General features: G+C 47.5%; 1 protein-coding gene across 4 annotated transcripts in view; it reads right to left on the bottom strand.

Annotated features, from left to right (window-relative positions):
- LOC139749421 (uncharacterized) overlaps positions 1-20,533 on the bottom strand; it is an 832,237-nt gene that overhangs the window by 52,960 nt on the left and 758,744 nt on the right. Inside the window, exon 1 of one of the 4 annotated variants that reach the window (XM_071663265.1) lies at positions 2,485-2,757. The exons of the other annotated variants lie outside the window; for them this stretch is intronic. The gene's annotated coding sequence lies outside the window, so the exon portion shown is untranslated. Of the gene's footprint in view, positions 1-2,484; positions 2,758-20,533 lie in introns of those variants that run through there. 4 annotated transcript variants of the gene reach the window in all.

The following is a 20,533-nucleotide window of genomic DNA, read 5'->3' on the forward strand; positions in this document are numbered from 1 at the left end:
TCTTATTAAGGCACTGACAGTAACAGAACTTCATACTGTTCCGTTACGGATCGAGGACACTGTTCACTGCTGAGCACCGGAAAAGGAAGGTAATATACTGTAAATCCCTGTATAATACTGGGGAGAGGAGGATGTCCTGTGCTGACACCTGGCTGCTGACCAGACTGAGGATGGGAGCACTAACAATGGAAGCTCACACCAACCTGCCCAGAGCCTTGACGAGTTTGTCTGTATAAACTGAAACGCTCCTCGACACTTGTGATAACTAGGACTTAAGTTTATATGATTTAAAATAATCAAATCAAACATCTTTTTCTCATATTCTCTTGCTTTTTCCTGCCTTGTCGAGGCACAGTCACGAACACATACCGGAGCCTTGCAGGGAAAAATCCTCGTGTGTCTCTTTCCTTTGTTTCCCATCATATAAAGTTAATACATTAAGTAAAGGAATACAAGGGGAGTATTTCCCACCCCATGCCTCCACCAGCCTTACCTTCCACGACGCTTATGAGTCACGTGGATAGCATTCTTGCTCCCCTGTTCCTGATACATACAAACATACATCATTTTAGCACGTTCTGTTCACCTCACCGATAGTGGTCCCGGTTCGAGTCCCGTGCGCCAGGGGGTCATTGTTTGCACATACATATATGAGGAAGAACAACTCATGAATATGTGTGATTCTAAAACCACACTTCTTAGAGACTTGTTTCTTATTAATTCCACTATAGTTTCATACCATCACGGACCGATTGTATCAAATGAGAAGGGTCCGAGATGGGCCGAAATTCTAGTGGAATACTGTAATACTGATAACAAGTGTCCAAGAAGTGTAGTTCTACCTTCAAACATATTCGCGACAGTGCGTTGTTCCTCGTCCGAACGAGATAACATCATTAGAATAGAACTTGTATCATACACAGTGAAGAAGGAAGTGATCGTACCTTGTATACGATACACTGAATGAAACATTATTATCTAACGTCATTTGGCTGTCTTCCTGGAAGGCATGACTGGGAAGAGAAAAATGGTAGTAAAAGACAATGCTGGGTGCTGCTTCTGTCCAAAGACGACGCTTCCGTACACATGTCTATTGTCACAGATCATCAAATAAATACTATATTTGACCTATTCTTGTGTTCTTGTTATGAACACTCTTAAACCTGTGTAAACAATAAACATACAGATAATGAAGCATACTCATAATTGCCCTTGATATATCCAAAGCTTTTAACGGGATGTGGCATCGGGGTCTCATCTCTCAGCTTCATTTTTTCGGCTTCCCTCCCTCACTTTACTCCCTCATATCTAGCTGCCTCTCTGGCCGATCTATCTCCGTGGTTATCGATGAATCAGCCTCCCCTCACCCCACCCTTCCCCAGCACTCCTTCATTAACAGCTGTGTCCCTCAATGTTCTGTCTTATCCCTAAAACTTTTTCTCCTTTTCATCAACGATTTCCTTTCTTCCACAAATAATCAACTGCACTCAATTGCACTTAGGATATCTCAGTGAGGAAGACGAAATCTGGTTAAGTTTAACGCCTCTAAAAATCCTCACAACTTTCCTCTCTCCTCTGACGATTCTGGAATTCCATCTCTTTACTCAGTGAACATACTTGGTATTACTGTAAAATCCACTCCATCTTGGAAACCCCACATCACGGAACCAACTAAGTCTGCCTCTGAGGAACTTGAAGTCCTGTTTAGATGTCGAAACTTCTTTTCTTCTGAACAGTTGCACCGTTTATACAAGGGATTGATTCCTCCTCGTATGGAGTACTGCTCTCACATCTGCGGTGGTTCTAGCTCCGCATCCTTACTTGACAGAGTTGGGTCGAAAGCGGTCCATCTTATCAACCCTCCCAGGTTAACTTCAGGATTTGACATATTTGCCCTACGTCGAAATGTTGGTTCGCTTTCCCTCTTCTATAGGTATTACTTTGGTTCTTGCTCCCGAGAGCTGGCTGCTTGTGTGCCCCCACCACTAGCTAGACCACGAAATACTCGGCAAGCTGCTGCGTCACATGATTACTTTGTGTCCATTAGCAACTCAAGGGTGGGCCATTTTGATAACTGCTTCTTCCCCTACGCGTCGAAGCTTTGGAACTCTACCTTCTCATGTCTTTTCTAATAACTATGACCTGGCGCATTTCAAAAGACAGGTTTTTCACTTCCTCCAAAAGTCGTATATACTTTCTCCGTGAATCTCTTCTTTTTCTCTTTCATAATCCTCTATATTTCTATCAAGGCTCGGCCTGGATACGGACTACTGTCTGAGACTGGAGCCGCCGACGTAAAAAAAGAAAAACTTCCTTTTCTTTTCTCTTATCAGTGCTACTACTACTACTACTACTACTACAGATACTATTACTACTACTACTACTACTACTACTACTACTACTACTACTACTACAGATACTACTACTACTACTACTACAGATACTACTACTACTACTACTACAGTGGCTACTACTCACACTCACCACGGGCAAAAATCCATCAAGAGGCTCTATCGTTCCCAACATCACGGCCGTCTCACCTGCAGATAACAAGAAATGAATATAAGCAAATAAGTATAAGTAATTAAGTATAACAGAATAACAATCTTTACGAGAACAACTAGAAAAAAAAATGATGGACAATGCCTAAGGACAGGTCAAAATCTAAAGGTTGTACCGTCGTGCTCAAGGGTCGTGCCGTCGTGATCAATGGTCGTACCGTCGTGCTCAAGGGTCGTGCCGTCGTGATTAATGGTCGTACCGTCGTACTCAAGGGTCGTGCCGTCGTGATTAATGGTCGTACCGTCGTACTCAAGGGTCGTGCCGTCGTGATTAATGGTCGTACCGTCGTACTCAAGGGTCGTGCCGTCGTGATTAATGGTCGTATCGTCGTGCTCAAGGGTCGTGCCGTCGTGATTAATGGTCGTACCGTCGTACTCAAGGGTCGTGCCGTCGTGATTAATGGTCGTACCGTCGTACTGAAGGGTCGTGCCGTCGTGATTAATGGTCGTACCGTCGTACTCAAGGGTCGTGTCGTCGTGATTAATGGTCGTACCGTCGTACTCAAGGGTCGTGCCGTCGTGATTAATGGTCGTACCGTCGTACTCAAGGGTCGTGCCGTCGTGATTAATGGTCGTACCGTCGTACTCAAGGGTCGTGCCGTCGTGATTAATGGTCGTACCGTCGTACTCAAGGGTCGTGCCGTCATGCTCAAGTGTTTTCACGATGCACTGTGGAGCACAGTCCTGGTTATGGCTGGTGGTCATGTGAATCCGGCCCAGCTTTGACGTGGTCACACTACCACACCTCCAGCACCAGGTACCACACCTCCAGCACCAGGTGCCACACCTCCAGCACCAGGTACCACACCTCCAGCACCAGGCACCACACCTCCAGCACCAGGTACCACACCTCCAGCACCAGGTGCCACACCTCCAGCACCAGGTGCCACACCTCCAGCACCAGGTACCACACCTCCAGCACCAGGTACCACACCTCCAGCACCAGGTACCACACCTCCAGCACCAGGTACCACACCTCCAGCACCAGGCACACACCTCCAGCACCAGGTACCACACCTCCAGCACCAGGTACCACACCTCCAGCACCAGGTACCACACCTCCAGCACCAGGTCCACACCTCCAGCACCAGGTCCACACCTCCAGCACCAGGTACCACACCTCCAGCACCAGGTACCACACCTCCAGCACCAGGTACCACACCTCCAGCACCAGGTACCACACCTCCAGCACCAGGTACCACACCTCCAGCACCAGGTACCACACCTCCAGCACCAGGTACCACACCTCCAGCACCAGGCCACACCTCCAGCACCAAGGTACCACACCTCCAGCACCAGGTGCCACACCTCCAGCACCAGGTACCACACCTCCAGCACCAGGTGCCACACCTCCAGCACCAGGCACCACACCTCCAGCACCAGGTACCACACCTCCAGCACCAGGTGCCACACCTCCAGCACCAGGCACCACACCTCCAGCACCAGGTACCACACCTCCAGCACCAGGTGCCACACCTCCAGCACCAGGTACCACACCTCCAGCACCAGGCACCACACCTCCAGCACCAGGTACCACACCTCCAGCACCAGGCACCACACCTCCAGCACCAGGTACCACACCTCCAGCACCAGGTGCCACACCTCCAGCACCAGGTACCACACCTCCAGCACCAGGTACCACACCTCCAGCACCAGGTACCACACCTCCAGCACTAGCTACCACACCTCCAGCACCAGCTACCACACCTCCAGCACCAGGTGCCACACCTCCAGCACTAGGTACCACACCTCCAGCACCAGGTACCACACCTCCAGCACTATCTACCACACCTCCAGCACTAGCTACCACACCTCTAGCACCAGGTACCACACCTCCAGCACCAACTACCACTATAAACAAGGTGTTTGTCAAAATTGCTTACACGAAAATAGGGAGAAGAAATCCGTAATATATCCAGTGTGCTGTGGACCTCCCGATGGGTGTTCGAATCTTTAGTTCGAGTTTATACACTTAAGGAAAAGCACAGAGTCGCTGGAGAAGGTTCAACAGCGGGTAACAAAACCCACATTTCCCCTTCTGGGAGAGAAGAGGAGCAAGTGGAACCATTCATACAGTGTCTATGTTCCTCACTGGAATTGACGGTGTCGACCTGAACTGCTCCTTGAAGCTGGGAGGAGCCGTACCAGCGACACACCTACAGTTTCACACACTAATGTAACAACATGAGTTACGATGCCATGAGAGCGATGGCCCACAAGATAACGTGTGGGAGGAAAGTTTACAGATGGAAGTTAAGAGATGATGACGCCTCATGAGTGTCATCAAGCTCCCTCCACGTATCCACAAGGTGATCACACACACACACACACACACACACACACACACACACACACACACACACACACACATCACATACCTGGGAAGTCGTAGTTACATCTCTGTACACTATGTATGAATGTAATCAGATCACACATTGTGTGTGTGTGTGTGTGTGTGTGTGTGTGTGTGTGTGTGTGTGTGTGTGTGTGTGTGTGTGTTGGGCGAGGCATGATGTACACACGTACACGTGGTTCATCAAGACTATTCTCGCACTGGGTTGTTGCCGCATGATGTGACAGTAATAACACCAGGAAGCTGTCAGTGTTACCTGCTGACTATGGAAGGTGTTGTGTTCACACAATCTGGTCTTTATTTGCTCACTACATTATTAACCTACCTGGAAATTAGAGCATCTTCTTCGTACAATATCAGTCAGACGTTAATCTAAACTACTTCCCGTAACTACGTTAATATCTTACGTTGTAGGACAACTCCCTGAAAACACATGAAGTTTATTCAGAGACACACATTGCCATGAAGTTCCGTCCACACAATCACATGTGGATTTGCACTACCATGAACAAGTGTCATGGCCGCCAGTTCATTACCCTTCCTCCGGCCTGCCTTGTCGTCCACAGTGTGCCTCAGTGTGTATCCTCCACCTCCGCGCACCACCACCTGGCTGTTCTGAAAGAGTCGAGGGCAGAGGTACGTGGTGTAGGAGGTCGACCTTCAGGGTCACGGTCGCCGCCTTGCATTCCCCATCACCAACATGAATCCTCGATCCTGAGCCTGCCCGTCGGTGCTCCCTCCTCCTGCTCCAACGGTGACGCTAAATATTTATGGTACGTAGTCACGAAGGGAAGTTTGTGGCAAATGTCATCATAAGCTCTGGGAGCGGCGGACGACCAGAAGCCCTTAAACACGCTATTCCCGGGGCCGACCACACGCTCTCCTCACATACAGTGACGTGAAAATATGGGGTTACTGCCTGGTGAGCCTTCATGATGATTCTCACGTCTCTGTCAGGTGCTCTCTCTCTCTCTCTCTCTCTCTCTCTCTCTCTCTCTCTCTCTCTCTCTCTCTCTCTCTCTCTCTCTCACGGCCTGTCTGTCTGCCTGTCTGTCTCTCAGCCTGCGGCTTATCATCCGCTGTCGGTCTATCTGTCCTTCCCACTCGCGCTGGAGAACTCACACCATCCTACGGTGTCATGACCAGCCTCGCATCTGTCCACAAAGAGATTAACGTTAAACTCGCCAACAATAAAAGTGCCTCATTATTCTCACTAGAACACTGAAGACAACGTTTGATATTACACGTTACACACACAATTCATAACTCCGCCACAGTGCACACCGTTCTAAATCTCTACGGCTGTCTGTAGCGAATTAGCGAAGTCTTACCCACACAGAGCGCGTCGTAAACAAAAGGAGCATGACCCAGCGTCTGAGAGAGAGAGAGAGAGAGAGAGAGAGAGAGAGAGAGAGAGAGAGAGAGAGAGAGAGAGAGAGAGAGAGAGAGAGAGAGAGAGAGAGAGAGAAGTGGAGGGGGGAAGGGGTATGAGTGAGTGTGTGAGGTCACCAGCTGGCCCACCATGTGAGTATTGAAAGCGTCGTACACGAGACCCGCCCCCCACTCACCCTTTGTTAGCAATCTCTGTATGCAGATGAGTTAGCAATTGTCTTCTGGCTGGCAGGCAGTTAGCGGGCTGTTGCAAACCTACTGCCATCGACCAATCCCCATCTTCCTTCTTGGGTGTCCTCCTCAAGTAGGTTTCAAATGTTTCAGTTTAGCAAGAAGTATCCCCTAAAGAAGAGGTGAATCGAAATGGTACGACATATGAGGTCGTGAACCATTTAAAGTTCAGGAGAGAGCCTAGGGATATTACGGGTTGGGCGGGGTAGCCTGGCGTGGCGTGGCGCCCTCAGGGTAGGACCACATATGGTGGCATTGGTGTGGGGTCCAGCCGGAGGCCTTCACGAGGTGTTCTAGGTACATCTCCGCCTCCTTCATGAGGCTACCTGTACGTACGACTGTCTCTTCCCCAGCAAGCTCTTGCTGTAGCTGCTGCTACCACTACTGCTACTCCTGCTGCTGCTTCTGTGCTGCTGTTAATACTGCTTTTGCTGTCGCTGCTGTAGATACCGCTGCTGCTGCTGTTGCAGCCAACATCACTGCTCTTGTAGCTATTACGACCGTCTCCTCTTTCTCCTACTGTGGCAACAATTTCGTACCAGAGGTCTGTTTAAAGCCACAGTCACCGCTATCATTTCCGCTCCAGCTTGCTTTACAACCTTTGCTATAGGTAAGAGGCAAGTGCCTAGGCAGTCTTTCGAATGAGATATCTTAATATACTACAAGCATGATATCTCACCCACTTCCTCACGTAACCCAGCGACCATCTATCATCCCTTCTCTCGTTGCATCTTTGTCAAATTCTTGCTAGTCTTCCTACGGACTCCTACTTACCTTCTATATACTCAGGGTATTAACGAATATCTAATTGACAGTAGTAATACACCAGCCAGGGGTGACAACTCCGCATTCTACTCTTCAACAAATCTAAGTAAACACATCTATAAGGAGAAATTTGCAGTTCCTTCCCGATTCTGTTTTAGGTACAAACTTCACTTCTCTTCACAAAAAGAGATTTTATCTGGAGATGAAGTACTTCACCCTGGTGGACCTTAACCTCTTGATCACGACCATTGATCACGACCGGGAAAGCCTTTTAGACTACAACGGTACGACCAGGAGCGCGAGCAAATGTACGACCTTTGAGCAGAACGGTACGACCCTTGAGCAGGACGTTATGCTCAATGAGCACGACGATACGACCTTTGAGCACAACGATACGACCTTTGAGCACAACGGTGCGACCTTTGAGCACAACGGTGCGACCTTTGAGCACAACGGTGCAACCTTTGAGCACAATGGTGCGACCTTTGAACACAACGGTGCGACCTTTGAGCACAACGATGCCACCTTTGAGCACAACGGTGCGACCTTTGAGCACAACAGTGCGACCTTTGAGCACAACGGTGCGACCTTTGAGCACAACGGTGCAACCTTTGAGCACAACGGTGCGACCTTTGAGCACAACGGTGCGACCTTTAAGCACAACGGTGCGACCTTTCAGCACAACGGTGCGACCTTTTAGCACAACGATACGACCTTTGAGCATAGCAGTGCGACCTTTGAGCACAACGGTGCGACCTTTGAGCACAACGATGCCACCTTTGAGCACAACGATACGACCTTTGAGCACAACGGTGTGACCTTTGAGCATGACGGTACGAACGTTGAGCACGACAGCACGACCTCAGTGCTGGACGGCACGACACTAAAGCACGACCTTTGGGTCAGAGGCCACACCATCATCCCCTCCCGATCATACCGCCGGCCGTCGTGCTCAGGAGGTTATCGTAAATTGTCAAGTGGAACCATCGTTTTCTCTTTCTTGTTTTAACCTTATAGTCTTCTTTCTAATTTAAGTTTTCCTCCTCGGTACATCAACCTCCAGCCAGCCGTTACTTCGACTCCCGCCAGCCACACGGGTCAAGAACGTCACGTATGGAGAAAGCCAACTACTTCAATATTCGTTAAATAATAAAGGAAAAAAAAAGAATTAAAGGAACAGAAGAGGAAGATCTGTACGTAGGAAAATATAAAACCCACGAACAGGAACAGACGATGTATGACGTTCACGTACGAAGTGGGAGAAGCGTTGCAGCAAACTCCTCTCTTGTTTCCGCAGTCGTCCAGATTACAGTGTTGTCCTCGCACTTCTCCCGTAGCGGGTTTCCTTCGTTATTTGATGATGAGAGAGACATATTCTACTCTTACAATGATATGGCAGAGTAACTGATACAAAATCTCTCAATGACTTATTTCATCTTGCTTGGCACAGGTCAAATCATAGAATCTGTCTCCTCTGCTCTAGTAATACTAAGACATGAGGGAATATACACCGCACTGGTGTGATGTACAGTTCTAGATCACCTTATTTTCCTCTTTTTTGTTGCAGGTGAGCTCTCATGACCGCCTAGCATGACGTGCACTGCTGAACGCTCTGCTAGCGGTGCGGTGAGGGACGGGGATACAACCCTGCAGATCTTATCCAATTATAGCATAACTCACGTCTGCCACCCACCCACCTTCCGTCAGGGGGCATCTCTGGTGCCGGAGGACCGACGCAGCTCGCAAGGGGATGTCGAGTGAAGACCGTGCGTGGCCGAGTCCCATGTTCTTACGTCTTTCCTCGCCTCAGGAGCACCAAGGCACGACCCTGGTGTGTGATGGCCTGGTCATCATACCCAAGGGTCGTATCGTCATGCTCAAGGGTCGTACTTTGGTAGGCAAGGGATAATGACTCCACGAATTAGGGAGTTAAACTACACTACTGATAACTATATAACCTTCTACTGGGTGAAAAGACAACACTGGCTACAAATGTACGATTCACAAACACTCGAATAAAGAGAAAAGAAAAATCGAAAAAAGTATTGATAATGTAATAAAACAAAGTAACTAACGTCGAGACAGAGTGAGTCCAGTGAGTTGTTGGACCAGTAAATACAGCCATGACAATACGTCGGGCTACATACGACAGCGAGTGAGTTAAGCGTCGGTCATGAATTAAGAGAATGCACGTTGTGTCTCTACAGAGGAGTCTTCCCCATGATGCGTCAAGTGTAAATGTTAAGGGTCAGGTTTAAGGCTAAGTGATCATCTTCAGGACTTCTCTCACACGCACACGAATTGATGCGGACTGGAAGGTTCTTGTGATTTTATTCCCTTCAAATATCTGGGTCCAGGGGAATACCACCGCTACGGAAGGTCCCTGATAGTGACCCACTAAGAGTTCGGCACAAAAGGTCCCTTCATCAACGAGGTGGGAGAGAACCTGAGCAACAGCAATACATGAGGACTGGAATGAGGGTAACAGAGAGACTAACGCGAGTGATAAAGAACCACCCCACGTGATCATCTCTGCCAGAATCTAAGTTTATGCTTAACCGTCTTGATGTCAGGGTCAAGTGCATGAGTGCAGGTGGAGGGAATCTCACCTGTTGGCGCCCCTAAGGCGAAGCAGGTGATGCTAAGGTGACCATCTTCCCTCGCTGGAAGGGCCGTGCACAGTGGAACATCTGGATTCACGACCTGCAGCCTCTAACAGGTGGGTCGGGGCAGGGCGGGCCGGGAACAGATTCCACATCACCCACGAAAGGTCACCACCGTGGGCACCGTCGGGGGGCGTCACCAGGTCAGCCACGGCGGCATTTTTTGTCCGTGCGGTGGACAAAGTGGCGCCTTTTCCGACAAAACACAGAGCGGCCTGACCACAGTGCAACCAGGTGCTGGATGTGAGAACACGGACTGAGTCCCAAAACCTCTCCGCGGGGCCCACCCTACAGAACTGCCTCTCTCACGGGACCCACGACTCGCCAGTCAGGGATGTCCTCCTCCATGACTTTCCACACGACTCCCAAATCAAGAGATGCGGAGTGAAGGATGAGGAGGAGGAGGAGGAGGGGAATTTCTCCTCAGTCCAGCATTCTCATCATGTCTTACACCCACACACAGGTCCTCTTATACCTGACAAGGTGGAACTACTGTATTTTCTCTTTTCCTTCTTTCCTCTGTTCTTTAAACATACAATTCTGGCAAATGAATGTTCACAGACGAGTTGCAGCAAGAGATGAAGGCAGCGGTGAGCGAATTGCAATGTGAAGTTTCAATTTGCTTAACTTCGTCAGGAGAAAAGTTCGTATGATAACCCGAAAGTGAACGATGCTCGTTACAACAAATAACTTCGTTCGTATCCGTCACAACAACCTACCTACGTGTGTCTTAAGACAAACATTCCCACATTAGTCTGGTCTTATGGAAAGCGACCGAGTCTACGTTCCAGGAGACATTTCCATGTGAACCTGCGCTACATACGGTGTACGCTTACGGCCTCTGAATCACACAAACGTCCTAACGCTCGTCTCCACAGAGAAACGTTCTAACGACGAACAGTCTCACGTCCACAAACGTCACAAGATAATCTCACTTCAACAAATATCCCAAAATAATCTCACTTTAATGAACGTCAACAGATAACCTCACTCCAACAAACGTTCTTCGCGAGTATCATTCTTATCAGACGTTCTCATCATGGGCTCCATGATAATGAACGTTCTCGAGCCAGTCCCTCTCTACATGCGTTAATACGCCATCCTCTCCAACACTGATCTCCCGTTCATCAAACTGACCTACATTGTACTCCTCTATTATCACGCCGACCTACGCTATACCCCGCTATATCAAGCCATCCTACGCTATTCTCCGCTAGATCAAGCATGCCAACGCCCGCATCCGCTGTATCACAGGCATTCCTAAGCTCGCCTCCGCTGCATCAAGCATTCCTACATCTCTCTCCGTTACGACAAGCGGTACTGTTGAAGTCGAGCTGATACAGGGTGTTTATCGCAGCGGTACCCCATCCTCTCCACCCCCAACTAACAGCTTCACCATCATCGCATTCAGTGGAGCTCAGATTCCTCTTTAGCGTTCCACTCACATGGATTCAACACTCGTCTATTTACGCCTCTATCTTCAGCATTCCTTTGTCTTTCCTGTAGCTTTTTGTCTTGATATCTTCCCCATATATACCTTACCTCTCACCAGACTTACTCTTAGGTATAAAGTACCCTATCCAGAGCCCATCTCCCTCATCGAAGTTCCTTTCCCCGTAACCTTCAACAGCAAGAGATCTAAGTAGGTACCGATCTCAGTTCAGTGATACTCAATACCTAACCTAACCATGAAGCCAGGAAGTGTTGTTCACATCCTCACCAAACATGAGTCTGAAATGAATGAAAAGTAAGATGCAGACAGACAGCATGAAGTACCTCAAAGGAAACTCTCACGTCAAACTACAGCTTCCCAGCATCGCTACAATACGGGACACAGGCAGCTGCCTACCATAACCTCACGTCTGCTGTGACAGCCGGCACGCCTGTAATTAGCGCACAACCGCTGCTGATCCAGCACGTGAGCCAACACGAAGGATGAGAAGCTGCCGAACACATTCTCTTCTTTGTTTGTATTTGGGTGGTGGTGCTGGTGTGTGTGTGTGTGTGTGTGTGTGGGGGGGGGGGGGGTTAGACAAGCGAAGGTACGGTCGAGAAACAGAAGCAATTTTTTTTTATGTCATGTTGAAGGCTCCAGTCATGGACAAGAGTCCACATCAAGGCTGGGCCTTGATTGAGTTATATAAGGAATTATGAAAGGAAAAAGAAAAAACAAAGGAAAGTATTCATATTTTTTTTGAGAAAGTGAAAGACCTGCCTTTTGAAATGCGCCAGGTTATAGTTATTGGGAAAGACATGAGAAGATTCAGAGTTCCAAAGCTTCGACGTGTAGGGAAAGAAACTGGTACCCAAACGGTCCACCCTTGAGTTGCCGATGGCCACAAAAATCATGTGACGAAGCAGCTTGCCTAGTATTGCGTGGTCTAGCTAGCAGTGTGGGCACACAAGCAGCCAGCTTTCAGGAGCAAAAACCACAGTAATACCTATAGAAGAGGGAAAGTGAACCAACCTTGCAGCGCAGAGCAAGGGGGCCAAGTTTGGAAGTTAGCCTGGGACAGTTTATAAGTCTTTCGGAAACCATACTGGTGACCAGGGGGAAGACTGTGCTTTTCGAAGTGTTTAAGGATATGGGGGTTGAGGAAGGATTCAAAGATTTTGGAAATGGTAGATGTCAAAGCAATAGGACGATGGTTGGAGGGGTCAGAGCGGTCACTCTTTTTGGGATGAGATGCATGCTTCCTAGGAGAAGGAAAAATTTTGGTTTTAAGCAGAATCGGAACAGACGAGCAAGCACAGGTGCAAGTTCAGAGGCACACTTTTTCAGTACACGGGGATGGATGCCATCAGGACCATAAGTTTTGCTTGTGTCCAGAGAAAGAGGCGCTTTTTGGACAGTCCGAAAAGAGATCATAGGAAGGGGCATAGGATTAGAAAAGGAGCATCAGGTGGAGAAGGAATGTTAGTCATCCAAGGTGGAGTGAGAGGAGAAATGGAAACCAAAGAAAGCTGCTTTGTCAACGGGAGGGACCGTCAAGGCGGAAAAGTGAAGGGAAGGTAGAGTGACAGTTCTTATCAATGCCCTGAGCTAAGGACCAGAAAGACCTATCAGTTGATGACAAGGAGAGGTTATCACACTTCCTTTGAATAAAGGAACGTTTCGCCTCACGGATAATGTGCTTACAGCGATTACAGATAGTCAGACAGTAATAAAAGCTGAATGGAAGCCAGAGCAATTAGAGTTTTTCCGAGCCCGATATGCCTGAACCCTTGCGGCACATGTTTCACGGAGACAATCCGCCTCATCAGGGGCCAACAATTCATAAAGTTTTTTAAATCCCAACACCACCACAAAAATTCCGTCTCTCCTCTGCCATTGTAGACGACACACTGGCCTGACCGTTAAAGGAAAAGTGGGTGGTGCCATGTGGGTAAGAGGAGTTGTGTGGAGGAGGTTGGCCTGGGTAACAAGTTGTGTGTTCGACTAATTTTCTTGTTACCGTTTCTTGATAATTCTTTCATAATGATTTGGTTGATATTAGGATACGCTTTAAAGTTGTCTAAGGACAAACTGAAGTTCTTAGTATTAGCAATTAAAACAGATATAATGACGTCACAGGTAAGATAATCAGAGGAGGGGTAGAATGTGACTGGGTCGTTAAGGTCTACGGGATGATCTTTTTCATGGCAGTGTTTACCGATCGCATTTTTGCGGTCATCCCTGCGTACTGAATGACAGTGTCCAATAGCATCTCTTCAGTTACAGGTTTGCCGGTCTGGTCAATGTATACATCTTTACATACCTTGCATTTGACAGTGTAAACACTCCCAAATTTTATATACTTCGGCCAACTTATAATCAAGGTCTTACTGATGGTGTTATTGTACTGGAAGGCAATACTGAAAACGCTTTTTTTTTTTTTCTCTGTGCCTGTCTTACAGTAGTTAATTCAGGAGAATAAGGCAACACTAATAGTAGTGTGTGGCTCGGGATGTTATAGGTCTTCTGGTGTATTCATCTGGTTATGTTTTGGTCTTCACTGCGGAGTTACTGTTCCTCCGGAAGTAATACTGATTCTAATAACAGAGGCTGTTGTTTGCTAGGTGTTACCTTAATCTAAAGTTAATTATTCTCTCAAATAATTTTTCCTGATATTTCTAAGAGGGAAATGGGTCGGTAACCCTTTGCATCAGCATCTGGTACTCCAAGTTTTGGTGTAACAGTTACCCTGGCTGGCTACCTTAAAACCTCAGGAGAAAGTATCGCGTGTTAAGCACAGCGTTGCTCTTGGCCAGCTAGTGAAGGTTTTTCTGTGGTAATATGGTAATTTGTTTATTTTTTTGTTGTTGTTTACGTGGCTCTTTCCTGTGGCTGAGTTCTTGTTAATCATCCTGGCTGTCAGTGAGGGATCAGTTTTCACTGAGAGACAGTTGTCAGGGGACAGCCTTACTGAGTATGTGGTCTGTAGTGCGATGGTTCTCTCTCTGTTTAAGTCAGCCACACAACAAGAATCTCTTCCGTCGTGAGCTTAATTATGATTCCTATTTTCTTCCTGTGTTCATGAGTCGTCTCGTCGTAGCTTGGCCCTCTTGTTAGTGTTGAGTGTCTGATGCCTCGCAGGTGATCATGTCGTTGTTGAGCTTCTTGTAGGAATGTTTTTGGTTCTTTCCGGTGTTATTGTGTCAGAACATTGATCGACTTTTTTTTTTTTACCCTTCGTTGTTGTGTCTTGCTCCATCAACGTCTGCCGGAGATTTTTACGCATTTGATATTGGAGTATATGTCCAGCGGTGGGTGTGGTCGTAGGTTTAGCATGATGGTGAAGCGGTGTCTGGCCTCTGTGGTTCCCCGAGTGTGAGGTGAACATGATAATGTTCTGTGTCTGGCGGTGGTGACGGCTGTTGACTCCCGCCTTCTATACGGCTTCACACCAAGTGTTTAACGCCTCACCTATTTCTTCACTGCAGTGTTCTTCCTCCCTCAACATCATCGTCTATCATGTCTCTATTCTTCTTCTAATTTGGCGTGTGTGTGTGTGTGTGTGTGTGTGTGTGTGTGTGTGTGTGTGTGTACTGCCACCCGATGTATTCCAGAGGTGAAGGTTAGTGCCGCTGATGTAGTGGCTACCATGATGTATCATCACTACCGCTGGAGTCAACCTCTTTGGTATAAATGTTACGTTTCTTTTTCCATTTCAAAGAATCAACCCTGGTGGCAGAGAGCCAGTAACATCTTGGTAAGGTAGGTCCCACGTGCTGTGTATCGTCGTATCTGATCAGTTATGATACATTTCTACCCAAGATGTTTTGATGAGGAATGTGTGAGCCTTGTACGTCCGGCGCCGAAGTCATTAATGATATGGGCAGGTTCTGACAGCTGGTAATATAAGTCTCCCTGACGTGGTGGTACACATGTTGTGGCTAACTTGACAGGTCCCAGGGAGGTCATTAATTTGGCTGGCTATCTATGTACGGGGAAATCGTCGAATAATCTAAGCTGAAGACATTTCCGAACAGTTAACCCGGCCCTTGCGTGGAGTTGGCCACCAAGATTGTTTTGGTAAGTAACCTTAGACATTTGTGGTTTGCTGGTTCAGGAGATCGTGGCTATATATCACAATATGACGTCTGGTTCTTCATGCACATTGTTTTCATAAGTTGGAAGTGCCTGTTGGTGCGGTGAGTTGTGTAACTCTGATCACTGAAGCACAGTGAGGGAACATTATCTCGATTTCCCCACGATTGCCTCTGTGTGTGTGTGTTACTACTGTTGTTCTCTGGTGCGGGACTGCTGGCGGGGTTCTGGTACTGTGTCCATCTGTGGTCAACATTACTCGGTTGCGTCCGTACAGTAGGATTTACGTCATCAGAGATATCCATATCTGAAAGTTGTGTTACCTGCCTTCCCAGGTGTTAGGGGCTGGGCTGCCTTGAGGGTGTGGGCAGTGAGGTCACTGCTGCTGTGGTTAGGTGTCTCTAGGAACAATAATGTGAGGCTGTGCGGGTGAGGTGTCCTCTCTGGTCAGTGTCAAGTGTTAACCCTCTCCCACCTGATGCACTGGACGACACTGGCTGGTCCAACAGTGATATTATGACGATACTGGCTGGTCCAACAGTGATATTATGACGATACTGGCTGGTCCAACAGTGATATTATGACGATACTGGCTGGTCTAACAGTGATATGACGATACTGACTGCTCCAACAGTGATTTTATGACGATACTGGCTGGTCCAACAGTGATATTATGACGATACTGGCTGGTCCAACAGTGATATTATGACGATACTGGCTGGTCCAACAGTGATATTATAACGATACTGGCTGGTCCAACAGTGATAATAAGACGATACTGGCTGGTCCAACAGTGATATTATGACGATACAGGCTGGTCCAACAGTGATATTATGACGATACTGGCTGGTCCAACAGTGATATGACGATACTGGCTGGTCCAACAGTGATATCATGACGATACTGGCTGGTCCAACAGTGATATTATGACGATACAGGCTGGTCCAACAGTGATATTATGACGATACTGGCTGGTCCAACAGTGATATGACGATACTGGCTGGTCCAACAGTGATATTATGACGATACTGGCTGGTCCAACAGTGATATTCTGACAATACTGGCTGGTCCAACAGTGATATTATGACGATACTGGCTGGTCCAACAGTGATATTATGACGATACTGGCTGGTCCAACAGTGATATTATGACGATACTGGCTGGTCCAACAGTGATATTATGAGGATACTGGCTGGTCCAACAGTGATATTATGAGGATACTGGCTGGTCCAACAGCGATATCATAGCTTTGATAATCATGGCCAGTTGGGTGTCTGATCTATGCATGTTCTGCTTCCACTCCTGGTGTAAGTTATCCTCTTCCACTGAGGCAGCCTATGTTGGTCAAACGGCGAGGGTAATCCTCATATTCATCACGGTGTTTGCCATCTTGGCGACTTTTCTTACATTTTCTTAGGTTTTTGTAAAGATTTGTTGGTGGGGTTTTTATGAGCTGCGAGTAAGATTGGCTTGGCTGAGCTTTTGGCAGTAAGCCGGTCCCTCCTTCTTTCACTGCTGATTTCCTGGTCTTACATCCCATAGTCGAGGCCGAATGTGACTATGAAGAAGTGTGGGCATCTGTGGCCGAGTTTAGTGCACAGTGAGCAAGCTTCGTAATCTCTAGGCTGAGGACAATCTTTTGTGGTGTACTCTTCGTCAGCGTAGCACCTGTAGCATGTGTTACTAGGGATAAATCGTCCTGGAGTAATGTGGTGTTGGATGGTATGCGCAGGACGGACGCACTGTCACCCCGTTATGACAGGATCCTGCAGCCACATCGATTGATTCAAACTCTGTATTGGTTGATCACTGGGGTCTGGATGCCCGCAGTGCTCGCTCACCCTTGTTATTCTTGATGTGTTCTACATCATTATCTTGTAGAACTTTGGTGTTCTCAGAAATGATGGAGAGGCGACATGATGCGTCTAGTTACAACCCGATCTGGTGTTGTTAACGTTGTGTCACAGCTGAACAGAAAGTCATATAACCTGCTATCTTATGCCTCCGTAGCTTTTGATAATACGTAGATATGAATGAAATATATCTGCCAGCGATGATCTTTGGTGGCCTGATTTTCTTACCACGAATGCTGTATGTACTGTTGGTATCTTCACACTCGTGCTTCACCCTCCTGACTTCAATCATGGGAAGTGAGGGAGGGATACTTTTTGTGGCTCAGAGGCCCTCTACCATAGCCTCTGCCATTAGGATAATGGCCGGAATCAGTGTGCGCCTCTACCGTGAATGTGGTCTAGAAGACACACCAACCAACACGGGCCGTGCACCTGGCGGTGTGGCGAACGTCAGAAGTGAGGAAGTTTTGCACAGGGACTTAGGCCAGGCCAGATAGTCTGAGGTGGTGTCGGAATCCATCGCTGTCGACCTGTGTGTGTGTGTGTGTGTGTGTGTGTGTGTGTGTGTATGGGCCGCCATATAACCACAGGTTCTCTTCCGCTGCTCGAAGGTAACGAACACAGCGCATCACTGACTACGTGTTTCCTCTGCCTCGAATTAGCAGACCTTACTCCGTCCGCCTAACCATGACTCCTTCCCCCCAGCTAACACCCCAATCTCACAGTCCTTCCCCACCCCAGCCCACCTGCCCTCCCCAGCCCCCCACCTTAAGCCTTCCTCCCCTACCCACCGTCATCTCAGCCCACCCCCACCCACTATCTGGGAGTCGTGGGCGGCGAGGAGACTTTCCGGTGTTCCACGCCCACTATTCCCGTTCACCAAAGCCTCTCCACCCTCTGCAACCCCCACGTAAAAGTGGCATTTACCCTCTCGAAAATACGAGTTTTCCGCCCAAGACAACAATGCGGTTTAGCTGGTTAATGACTTGAGTTTGCGGCAAGCTCGGCCTGGTGCCGACCATGAAATCTACCATAATAAAACTGACGATATTAGGAGGAGACCAGAGACAGAGAAGGCGTGGTGAGGGGCAGCCAGAGACCCCCAGATTACATTGGCTAAGGTCTGTTCTCTCAGTCAGAACCTGCAGGAGAACTGCACCTCGTCTGATTCTTCTGCAAGTCGAGTTCTCTCACTCCTACTGCCATGGGTTGGGTCTGAACGTATTAGGTCCTCCACACTGACTGTTGCCGTCACGTCCAGGAGGCGCCATACGTTAACTTTCAGATGGATCATGTCTGAGCAAATTTGGTGTTCGAAGCTTGCTTTCCGATGGGTTGTCTAAACACCTTAGGTTCTACACATTAACCTTCTAATGAGCTGTGTCCATGCACACTAAATGCACTACAGTGCTTATTGTGAACGTCCAAACAAACTACACGCAAGGAGCGTGTCCAATGGTGCAAGTTCCCTTAAGTATACACACACGGTCGGTCATTGCATTTTCCTCTTTCTATTTTCTGTTTTTGCTTCAAGTTAGTTCAATAAACTGTTTATCATTATCACCTTTCCCCTAATATTTGATTGCATTTCCCCGCGTTGACGAGGTAGCGCAAGAAACATGAAGAAAGGCCGCATTCGCTCACATTCATTTTCTAGCTTTCATTAGTAATGCACCGAAACCACAGCTCCCTATCCACAACCAGGCTCTGTAAAACTTTTCATGATTTACCCAGGCCGCTTCACACACCCTGGTTCATTCCACTGACAGCACGTCTATCCCCGTAAACCACATCGTTCAAATTCTCTCTATCCCGTGCAGGCCTTTCACTCTCCTGCATGTTCAAGCTCCGATCATTCAAAATCTTTTTCACACCATCCTTCCATCTCCAATTTAGTCTCCCCGTTCTCCTTGTTCCCTTCACTTCTAACACATAGATCCTGTTCGTCAACCTTTCCTCACATATTATCCTCAAATATCTTATTTCTAAGACATACATCCTCAACCGCACATCCTAAAACACATGCCTCACTTCCATGAAATATTGCTACAACCACTATTCTTTCAAATATACCCATTTTTGTCTTCCCAGATGACGACCTCTCTTTCCACATATTCTTCAGTGCTCCCAGAACCTTCGTCCCCTTGCCCACCCTACGACTCACTTCCACTTCCATGGTTCCATTCGCTGCTACGTACACTCCCAGGTATCTAAAACACTACACTTCCTCCAACTTTTCTCCATATAAACTCATACTTCAACTAAGCTGTCCCTCAACCCTGCTAAATCTAATAACCTTGCTTTATTCACATTTACTCAACGTCCTCCTTCGAAACACTTTTCCTAATCCAGTCACCAACTTCTGCAGTTTCTCACTCGAATCTACCTCCAGCGATGTATCGTCAGCAAACAACAGCTAACTCACTTCCCAGGCCCTCTCATCCCCTACACACAGCATACTCGTCTTCTTTTCCAAGACCCTTGCACGTACCTCTCACACCCTCATCCATACACAAATCAAAAAGTCTTGGTGACACACAACCCTGCCGCAGACAACCTTCATCTGGAATCACTCAACCTCCTTTTCTATTTTTCGTACACATGCCTTACACCCTTGATAGAGACTTCTCATTATCAATATTATCATTACATAACAATTTGTAATATCGTTATTATCATTATTATTATTATCATTACTATCATTATCATTATCATTATTGTTATCATCATTATTATTATTATTATTATTATTATTATTATTATTATTATTATTATTATCATTATTATTATTAAATTCTATTTATTTCTGGGGATGGCTGTGGGAGACTCCTCTCCACGTACTACATTCGTGTCTTAAGTAGTAACTAAGGTTAAGCGGAAGCAGGGAGAGAGAAAAACTTTCTATAAAAGTAAGGGATGAGGGAGGGGCCAAGGAAGGACTTTTCTTTCGTATATTATCCATATCTACCCCACACTAATCCAATCACATCCACATACCCTTACCTAAGGCAATCCATATCATGTAACCACCCAGAGCCAGCCCCACCTGCACCCACACTGTCTGCCTAATACCAGCACAGAGGAAGCAGACCTTCCCGTCATGGGCACCCGGCCAGCGATACACCTCGTGAACCACGCGACACTACCCTCCAAGCAAACACGGTCGTTACACATCAACAAAACAA

Source organism: Panulirus ornatus, chromosome 7, assembly GCF_036320965.1.
Source record: "Panulirus ornatus isolate Po-2019 chromosome 7, ASM3632096v1, whole genome shotgun sequence".
In the NCBI taxonomy this organism is placed as follows: domain Eukaryota; kingdom Metazoa; phylum Arthropoda; class Malacostraca; order Decapoda; family Palinuridae; genus Panulirus; species Panulirus ornatus.